Source organism: Hyperoodon ampullatus (genome assembly GCF_949752795.1).
Source record: "Hyperoodon ampullatus genome assembly, chromosome: 18".
Taxonomy (NCBI): domain Eukaryota; kingdom Metazoa; phylum Chordata; class Mammalia; order Artiodactyla; family Ziphiidae; genus Hyperoodon; species Hyperoodon ampullatus.
In genome coordinates this window covers 57,827,865-57,838,483 of record NC_136931.1, presented here as the reverse complement: position 1 = coordinate 57,838,483, position 10,619 = coordinate 57,827,865, and positions in this window count along the sequence as shown.

The following is a 10,619-nucleotide window of genomic DNA, read 5'->3' as shown; positions in this document are numbered from 1 at the left end:
TTTGCCACGTACTTCAACGCTACGTCAGGCTGATTGGATCTTCTGTGATTGTATTTTTTTGTTTTGTTTTATTTTTGCGGTATGCGGGCCTCTCACCGTTGTGGCCTCTCCTGTTGCGGAGCACAGGCTCCGGACGCACAGGCTCAGCGGCCATGGCTCACGGGCCCAGCTGCTCCGCGGCACATGGGATCCTCCCAGACCGGGGTACAAACCCACGTCCCCTTCATCAGCAGGCGGACTCTCAACCACTGCGCCACCAGGGAAGCCCTGTGATTTTATTTTTTAAATTAATTAATACATTTTTTTGCTGAGTTGGGTTTTTGTTGCTGCATGTGGGCTTTCTCTAGTTGCGGTGAGCGGGGGCTACTCTTTGTTGCAGTGCGCGGGCTTCCCATTACAGTGGCTTCTCTTGTTGCGGAGCACGAGCTCTTGGCACGTGGGCTTTGGTAGTTGTGGCATGCGGTCTTCAGTAGTTGTGGCTTGCAGGCTCTAGAGCACAGGCTCAGTAGTTGTGGTGCATGGATTTAGTTGCTCTACGGCATGTGAGATCTTCCTGGACCAGGGCTCGAACCCATGTCTCCTGCGTTGGCAGGCAGATTCTTAACCACTGTGCCACCAGGGGAGTCCCAAACTGCATATTTTTAAAGTGAAGAGAAAATTGATGAATTTAATCAAGCTGGCAAGAGTATTAACTATAGTTCCTCATTTTCACCACTTCAAGGAGTTTCTTTTAGTGTCCAAACCAGCATTTTAATATATAGTGGAGTGATTTTAAGCACGCTTCAATAATGACACAAGGCCAGAAAGCACACAGGGAAAGACCTTTCAAATGTAATAAGTGCGGGAAAACCTTTCTTCAGATATCATACCTCAATAGACATCAGACCATCCATACAGCAGAGAAATCACATAAATGTGATGTTTATGGAAAAGCCTTTATTCGAAAATCATACCTTACAACTCATCAGAGAATCCATACTGGAGAGAAACTATACAGATGTAATGAGTGTTGGAAAACCTTTTCTTGTGTCTCTCACCGCACAGAACATCAGAGAATCCATACAGGTGCAAAACCATATCAATGTGATGTATGTGGGAAATGCTTTCATCGAAGTTCACACCTTTCATGTCATCAGAGAATTCATACAGCAGAGAAACCTTACAAATGTAATGAGTGTGGAAAAACCTTTAGTTAAAGCTCACTTCTCAGGATTCATCAGATAATCCATACAAAAGAGACATTACATAAATGGGACGTATGTGTAAGGTCTTCAGTACAGATTAACAACTTGTAGTTCATAAGAGAATTCATACTGGAGAGAAACCTTACAAATGTAATGAGTGTGGGAAAACCTTTCTTTGGCACTCATATCTCAGCAGTCCTGCAATAATCCATACAGGAGACAGTCTATATAAATGTGATGTATGTGGCAATGTGTTCCATCAGAATTCAAATCTGGTAAGACATCGGAGAATTCATACTGGAGAGAAACCTTACAAATGTAATGAGTGCGGGAAAACCTTTCTTTGGCGCTCATATCTCAGGGGTCATGCGATAATCCATAAAGGAGGCAGTCTATATAAATGTGATGATGTATGTGGCAATGTGTTCCGTCAGAATTCAAATCTGGTAAGATATCGGAGAATTCATACTGGAGAGAAACCTTACCAATGTAATGAGTGTGGCAAGTTCTTTTGTGAAAAAGCACACCTTACAAGTCATCATCAGAGAATTCATTCTTGAGAGACAGCCTACAAATGTAATGAATGTGGCAAGGTCTTTAGTCAAAATGCAATCCTTGCAAGTCATCAGAAAATTCATACTGGAGAGAGACCTTATGAGTGTTAAAAACTGAAAAGACCTTACTCACATCTGGATGATTACTATACATGAGGTAATAAATACAGAAGGGAAACCATATTAATGTGATATGTGTGGGAAGGTGTTCGTTCACAATTAACACTTTAAATTCATGGGAGATTCATAGTGGGAGAAAACTTGCACAGTTATGAGTGTGGTAAAGCCTCACTTACCAGATTATCCATACTGGACAGAAATCGTAGAAATGTAATGAATGTCTCAAAGTTTTTAGTTGGAATTCATACCACAGCTGAAACATTATCCAGGCCTCACAGTGCACTAGACTTCAGAATATAAAATTTGGAGGGAATCCACACCAAGCAATATATGTGGTAAGGCTTGTACCTGAAGATCAAAAATGTGGAACATAGAGGATTCATGTTGGAGAACAGGCTGTCAGATGTAATGCATGCTGTACATTTTTTCATCAAGTATCTACACCTTTGGTGTAATGAGAGAATTCCTACATGTATACTGTCCATATAAACACTGTTAAGAAACACTGCGTCCTCAGGGGTCACCAAAGAACTCATATTTGGGAGAATCCTTACAAATGTAATGAATTTGGTGAATTTTGTGAGCAATACTTACAAGAGACCACACATCAGGGAATGCATACTAGGAATAAATACGTCTTTAGTTCTCTGAGATAGTAAATACTGCAGAATCATTACAAGTCACAACACGTTAAAAACTTAGGACATGATGTTTATATGAGAGGTCGAAGGAGATATGTTCATACAGTTATCTTCATTGTGTGAATTGTCAATTATTGAGTTTTCTTGATAAGGGTACATTACTTCTAATGCCTTTCAACCTGAAATTTGAAATCTGTTGATCTTATGCCTTCACTATAGGCCTTTCACAGTCATTTCTGGAAAGGAGTCAGTAAGATGAAGGGGCCCACTTCATTCTGTGTGGTTCCTTCACTTCCATGTTGCCTGGAAAAACAAGGACCCTGAATTACCAAATTCAATAGTGTGTGAATTAGCGTCAGGGAGCGGCAGAGAATAACGTAAAACCAGGACATGACTCGTACTCACTACGTTCAGGGTGCCCTTCCATAGATGGGCCCCAGTGGGTTATAGGACAGAATGCTCTACCAACTGACCTTGAACAGAGCAGGCAGGACATTAAGGGACTGGGCTTTTCATGGCAGGAGAGTGACAGGTTAACAGGGACTGATTATCAGGTAGATGTGATGTGGAGGAAAAGATGGTCACTTTCTCCATGGGGTGGCAATAGCAATTGTATAGATCTATGTTTCAAGGAAAATTAGTCTTATTTTTGGAAGATGGAGACAGCAGTATTCTTAGAGGAACCTTTAATCCGAATAACGTGTGTGAGTGTATTATTCACATTTAACTACTGCCGTTACATTTTGCTACTGTTTTATTCCAAATGTACCATAGGTCTCCTGTTTGAAGTAATAAAATTTAATCGATTTTGTCATAACACTGGATGAATCCTGTTTCTTCCACTAAGACAATTTTAACCTTGTCTTGGTACTTTGTAACAGAAGCTAAAAATGCACCATTTGGCTATCAGGGTTGACCGAATCTGTAACAATTTCTTTCCAGTAAGGAACCAAACAACATAAAATTTGGGGATTATATACTCATAATTTGCACTTGAGTTATTCCCTCCAGACTCTATCCAGAATATTCAGATGCCTATCATGCAAACAGCATAGCAGTTCATTTCAGACTCTGACTTCGATTAGTGTGAAAAATTTGAACACAGTAAAATCTGATTTGTTTCATTGAATGACTCATGAATTGCACAATATTTCAGCTAGTAAACAAAGAGGTGCTAAAAGGTACTGTACAAATTGAAAGCTTTTCACAGCCAGCAACTTGGTGGGATAAGAAAGTTATTAGTAAAAGAAGAGCTTCTTTCGTGCTTCCCTGGTGGCGCAGTGGTTGGGAGTCCACCTACCGATGCAGGGGACATGGGTTCGTGCTCCGGTCTGGGAGGATCCCATGTGCCACGGAGTGGCTGGGCCCGTGAGCCATGGCCGCTGGGCCTGCGCATTTGGAGCCTGTGCGCAGCAACGGGAGAGGCCCGTGTACCGAAAAAAAAAAAAAAAAATCATTATGTCATGGATGTTTTATAGCATCTTCTCTGTTCCCCTGAGAATAGTGTCAGGGTTCTTTTATGTCACGCAGATCAGAGTTAAAACCATATATATATTTAATATCAGATTAAATGCTACACAGATAAAACATCAACAACCACCGTCAGTGAGCATTACATTAAGTTATGTTAGTAGCAGTCAGGGACTAGAGTGGCTTTTAGGACCTGAAGATTATCTCCAAAACTCAGCTCCTTTCTCAGGAATTATTACTTGTAAGTTTGTGTCTGTGCCCCTGGAAAAGTTATTAACCTAGAGAAATCCCTGTTTGAGATGTGAGCATTACTCCTTTTCCCCATACAGACTGCCTCTTAGTCTGAAATAGCAAAATACTCAACTGATTCCTTCCTGCTGCCAGACTGTAGGCACCGTGTGGTGTATGAATGTTGGTGAGTGAGAGATCCAGCCGGTCCCTGAGATATGTTTGTGATTCTGAAATTCCCTCTCCTAGTACTGCAACATCAATTCCACTGTTGTACAATGATAGTGCAGACTTGGTGAGCTTAGAATGTTTCTGAAAAACCTTGTTCCCAGTTTCCAGTTCCCACAGATAATTACAGGTTCCTAATAAACATCACCAGAGTGTAGTAGCTCTTTTACCATGACCTCTGATGGCAGACATGGAGGAATCGGAAAATGCGGAGGTGTCACAACTGCTGGATGCCGATGTTGAAAATAGTTTCCTTTTCCTACTTTTTCTCTGTGTATCTGCTTCAGGGAACTGTCCTTTGTTCTTTTTGCCCACTTGCTTTTTTTTTTTTTTTTTTTTGGATTGTGCTGTACTGCGTGGCTTGCAGAATCTCAGTTCCCCTACCAGGGCTGAACCTGGGCTATGGCAGTGAAAGCCCAGAATCCTAACCACTAGGTCACCAGGGAACGCCCCTCTTTTTGCCCGTTTTCTAATTAGATTTTTTTTGTAATGTCATGGATTTAGAATTCCTTGTATATTGTACATATATTCCCCTTGGCAGATATGTGGTATGCAAAATATTCAACATTATTTTATAGTTTTTCTTTTTGTCCTCTTAACATGGTTTTTCATGGATCAAACCTTTTTAAATTTAGTTGTAGTCCAGTAAATCCTGTTTTGTTTTGTTTTTTTGCGGTACGCGGGCCTCTCACTGCTGTGGTCTCTCCCGTTGCAGAGCACAGGCTCAGCGGCCATGGCTCACGGGCCCAGCCGCTCCGCGGCATATGGGATCTTCCCGGACCAGGGCACGAACCTGTGTCCCCTGCATCGGCAGGCGGATTCTCAACCACTGTGCCACCAGGGAAGCCCCAGTAAATCCATTTAAAAAAAAATGGGTCATGCTCTTTTGTGATGTCTAGGAACCCTACCCAAGTTTGAGATACTGAAGATTTTATTCTGCAATGTTTTTCCTAAATCTCTTATAAAACTTTTATAATTTTACATTAGTTTAACTTTGATCTAATATTTGTATAGGTATGAAGTTTAAATGCAGGTTTTTTTCCCCTGCTAGGATGATTTTCTTGATAAGCACTAGCGTTTGAAAATCCTCCCTTCATTGAATTTCCTTGTTACCTTAGTCAAAACTCAGTTGGGGGCTTCCCTGGTGGCACAGTGGTTAAGAATCCGCCTGCCAATGCAGGGGACAGGGGTTCGAGCCCTGGTCCGGGAAGATCCCACATGCTGTAGAGCAACTAAGCCCGTGTGCCCCAACTACTGAGCCTGCGCCCTAGAGCCCATGAGCCACAATTACTGAAGCCCGAGTGCCCCAAGCCTGTGCCCCACGATGGGAGGGGCCACCGCAGTGAGACGCCCCGCACCCCAAAGAAGAATAGCCCCTGCTCGCTGCAACTAGAGAAAGCCCGTGGGCAGCAAGAAGACCCAACGCAGCCAAAGATAAACAAATTTATTAAAAAAAAAAAAAAGATGTCACCAATGGTGCTGTCAACTCCTTTTACTCACGTACTAGTTCTTGTTTATCGGAATCATGTAGGTGGTAGTTCACCTAAAAGGCTGGTTGGTTATAGAGTATTCAATAATAAAGCTGTTTGCTTTCCATTCTGCCTACGTGGAGGAAATTTCTGGGTCAGGAGATTCCGGTTTTGTTTGTAATTCTATTTCCCCAATGCTGTTGATGTGGAAAAAAGATTGTTTTTTGGATTATTTCTTGGATGATTGAGCTCGATTATTGTTTGACACTTTAGATTCACTACATTCTCAACAGGTCCTCAGACATTACCTGAAGACATTCCAGCGGGTAGGTCTGCACTGGAAGCGTTTTAATGTAATACCCAGTTCATCCTCATGTGTGTTCTGTCTACATGCGCATGTGAAGAGAACACGCACAGTTCTCTTTCCCAGGTCACAGGAAATGCAAGACCCTTCATCACTTCGATCAAGAGCAGCTTACTTCTCATCAGCTTATTTCTTTGATGATGTGATAAACTTCACATGCCTTAGTCCTCCAGTCTCAGACCCCAGGTGTTGTCCGTGAGTCTGTGGACCTGAGCAGAGTGTTGCATTTGGCCTCCGGCTTGAATGAGGAATAGAAACGGAAAAGCTATTCTTTAGGGTGTGAGTATGAAATAGCCCCTACTATTCAGGAAGAGTTTTGTAACTGTCGTCCAAGTTCGTAAGAGTCACGTGCAGTTCTTATTTCCTTAAACTGCTTAAATTAATCCTTACAAGGAAATGTTCCTGGATCCAACCACCACCCCACATCAATGCACCCTGCACACCCCTCCAGCCTGACCCCTGGACCTACCCCTACCTCCCTCCATATAAGGGACAAACTTGCCCCCCGACCCTTGGGAGAGAGCAAGGGATCCTTTTACTTGTTGCTGCATGAGTCCCAATAAAGCCTTGCCTGAATTTCTTGTCTGGACTCTTAGCAATTTCTATTGATAAAAGAGCCCCAGAATCCTGATCTGTAACAAGAACAGCAGCAGAGTAGAGGGGAAGAAAAACAGAGACAAAATAGAAAAAGGGAGAAAGATAAAGAGAATGAAATGGAAACGCACAGTAGTGCAGGTAGTGTTGGGGAAACTGGATCCAGATGGATTGTGAATTGTGTCGATATGGATGATTAAGTTGTGATATGCTGATTTATGGCTTTAGAATATAGTAAATGTAAAATTTGTTTGCTTAGGTTTACAGATGAGGATGACAGTTGCAAAACTGTTTATAAGATTTGTGCATTTAGTAATTATTTGTATCAGAAGATAACTTCATTATTTATTCATTTATTTATTTTTGGCTGCGTTGGGTCTTCATTGCTGCTCGCGGGCTTTCTCTAGTTGTGGTGAGTGGGCTTCTCATTGCGGTGGCTTCTCTTGTTGTGGAGCATGGGCTCTAGGCACACGGGCTTCAGTAGTTGTGGCACGCAGGCTCAGTAGTTGTGGCTCCAGGCTCCAGAGCACAGGCTCAGTAGTTGTGGCGAATGGGCTTAGTTGTTCTGCGGCATGTGGGATCTTCCCGTACCAGGGCTGGAATCCGTGTCCCCTGCATTGGCAGGCGGATTCTTAACCACTGCACCACCAGGGAAGTCCCTAACTTCATTTTCATGTGGTGTATCACACTTACTGATGTGCAGGTATTGAAAAATCCTTGCATCCCTGGGTTAAATCCCACTTGATCATGGTGTATGATCCTTTTAATGTATTGTTGGATTCGGTTTGCTAGTATTTTGTGGAGGATTTTTGCGTCTATGTTCATCAGTGATATTGGCTTGTAATTTTCTTTTTTTGGTGGCATCTTTGTCTGGTTTTGGTATCAGGGTGATGGTGGCCTCATAGAATGAGTTTGGGAGTGTTCCTTCCTCTGCAATTTTTTGGAATAGTTTCAGAAGGATAGGTGTTAACTCTTCTCTAAGTGTTTGATAGAATTTGCCTGTGAAGCCATCGGGTCCTGGACTTTTGTTTGTTGGAAGTTTTTAAATCACAGTTTCAATTTCAGTACTTGTGATTGGTGTCTTCATATTTACGATTTCTTCCTGGTTCAGACTGGGAAGATTGTACCTTTCTAGGAATTTGTCCATTGGCATATAGTTGCTTGTAGTAGTCTCTTATGATCCTTTGTATTTCTGAGATTATTTCTGATAATCTCTGTATTTTTAGAGATTATCATACTAAGTGAAGTAAGTCAGAGAAAGACATATATCATTTGACTTATCATTTGTCATATCATATGACAAATATATCACTTTTATGTGGAATCTAAAAAAATGATACAAATGAACTTATTTACAAGACAGAAACAAGCTCACAGACTTAGAAAACAAATTTATGGTTACCAAAGGGAAAAGGTTGGGTGTGGAGGGATATATTAGGAGTTTGGGATTAACATATATACACTGATATATATAAAATAATTGGGGACTTCCCTGGTGGCGCAGTGCTTAAGAATCCGCCTGACAATGCAGGGGACACAGGTTGGAGCGCTGGTCCGGGAAGATCCCACGTGCCGCGGAGCAACTAAGCCCGTGTGCCACAACTACTGAGCTGCGCTCTAGAGCCCGCGAGCCACAACTACTGAAGCCTGCGCACCTAGAGCCCGTGCTCCGCAACAAGAGAAGCCGCCGCAGTGAGAAGCCCGCGCACCGCAACGAAGAGTAGCCTCCGCGCGCGGCAGCTAGAGAAAGCCCGCACACAGCAACGAAGACCCAATGCAGCCAAAAAAAAAAAAAAAATATATATATATATATATATATATATATATATAAAATAATCAACAAGGACCTACTATATAGCACAGGGAACTTCTACTCAGTATTCTCTAATAACCTATATGGGAAAAGAATCTGAAGTAGAATGGATATATGTATATGTATAACTGAATCACTTTGGTGTACACCTGAAAGTAACACAACATGGTAAATCAACTATACTCCAATATACGATAAACATTAAATTTTTTAAAAAAGAAGGTAACATCGTTTTGTAATTGCTGTTCATCCAGGGAGGAGTGACTTCACTCAGACATTTGTGGATCACTCCCTTCCCTTTTCCTGGCTTGGGGTAGAGGAGAAGTTGGGCAAGAAATGACTGTCACCACCTGGTGCCTCTTTAAATGAATATTAAAAGTGTTGTTTTTTTGTACAGGCTTTACTTTTTCTACCTCATTTGTTTATATTTAATTATTTAGAGCTTGAAATAAGTCAGTATATTCAATGTCTACTTTTCTATAAATAATTATTAACTTCTGAAATAAGCTCTGGTGCCTTCTATAATCTACTCATGTTATTCTTTTCTAAATATGTTATATTCTCAAGTATTTAAAACTTTGACACCAGAATCTTTAGATTAAAAATAATTCACAAGTTATTTCCCTTTAAATTTTTTCTGAGGTTTATTCGGTGTCTGTGTGCTTCTTCCTCTTTATCTTATCTCTTGGAAAAGTTCTTTGGTAAATAGTAAATAATTGTCTATTTTGATGTGTACTCGGCAAAGATGTCAATGATTTTTTTTTTTTTTTTTTTTTTGTGGTACGCGGGCCTCTCACTGTTGTGGTCTCTTCCGTTGCGGAGCACACACTCCGGACGCACAGGCTCAGCGGCCACGGCTCACGGGCCCAGCCGCTCCGCGTCATGTGGGATCCTCCCAGACTGGGGCATGAACCCATGTCCCCTGCATCGGCAGGCGGACTCTCAACCACTGTGCCACCAGGGAAGCCCCAGTGATGTTTTATATTAACATTCAAAATCAAGTTTAGCCAGTTAGCCTTATATTTTGTTTTCTTCCTTTTTCTGTGACATGTTAAAATGGCTGTGAGATGATAGGAAGATTTTTCCCTCAGGTCCCTCTTAACTGTTCTGTACAAATGATGAAGGACGGACTAGATTGACTTGGAAGCTTCCAACAGAGCCTCTCTATTCATGATGAGGAAGTTTGCTGAGAGGTTATTTCTAAGCTGACCCCTTACAATGTTTTCTGCACCAACAGCTATGCTTTTGCAGTGGCCACGCTGCACAGCTTTCAGGATCTCCGTTCCTTGACCAGGGATTGAACCCGAGCCAGGGCAGTGAAGGCCCAGAATCCTAACCACTAGGCCAACTGGAAACTCCCTGTATTTGTTATTTTAATGTGATTTTTCTGGAAAAGAAGAATTAAATGGTTGGTACCAGTGTGATCTGACCTTGAAAGAGAAGTTTCCATTGCTCAGACTCACGATAGATGGTGTTTTAAATAGGATGAGCAATAAGGACAAACTCCGCCCACTTAACCCTTCGGGTGACCTTTTTAGGATTCATTTACGCCTGATTGTGTTCACTCAACTCAGACTTTCTCGTAACTGCCTCAGAGAGCCCACTCGTAACATGGAGGTGATCAACTCCACCAGACGTTCTTCATTTGAGCAACAGAGACCCTTGAAATGATTGGCCCAGTTGGGCGTGAGTTTGTGTGTGGCAGTCTCCGGTTGAATTTAGAGTTTTAATTTTAACTTATTTTATTTTATTTATTTATTTATGGCTGTGTTGGGTCTTCGTTGCTGCGTGCGGGCTTTCTCTAGTTGTGGTGAGCGGGGGCTACTCTTAGTTGCAGTGCACAGGCTTCTCGTTTTGGTGGCTTCTCTTGTTGTGGAGCACAGGCTTTAGGCGCATGGGCTTCAGAAGTTGTGGCATGTGGGCTCAGTAGTTGTGGCACATAGGCTTAGTTGCT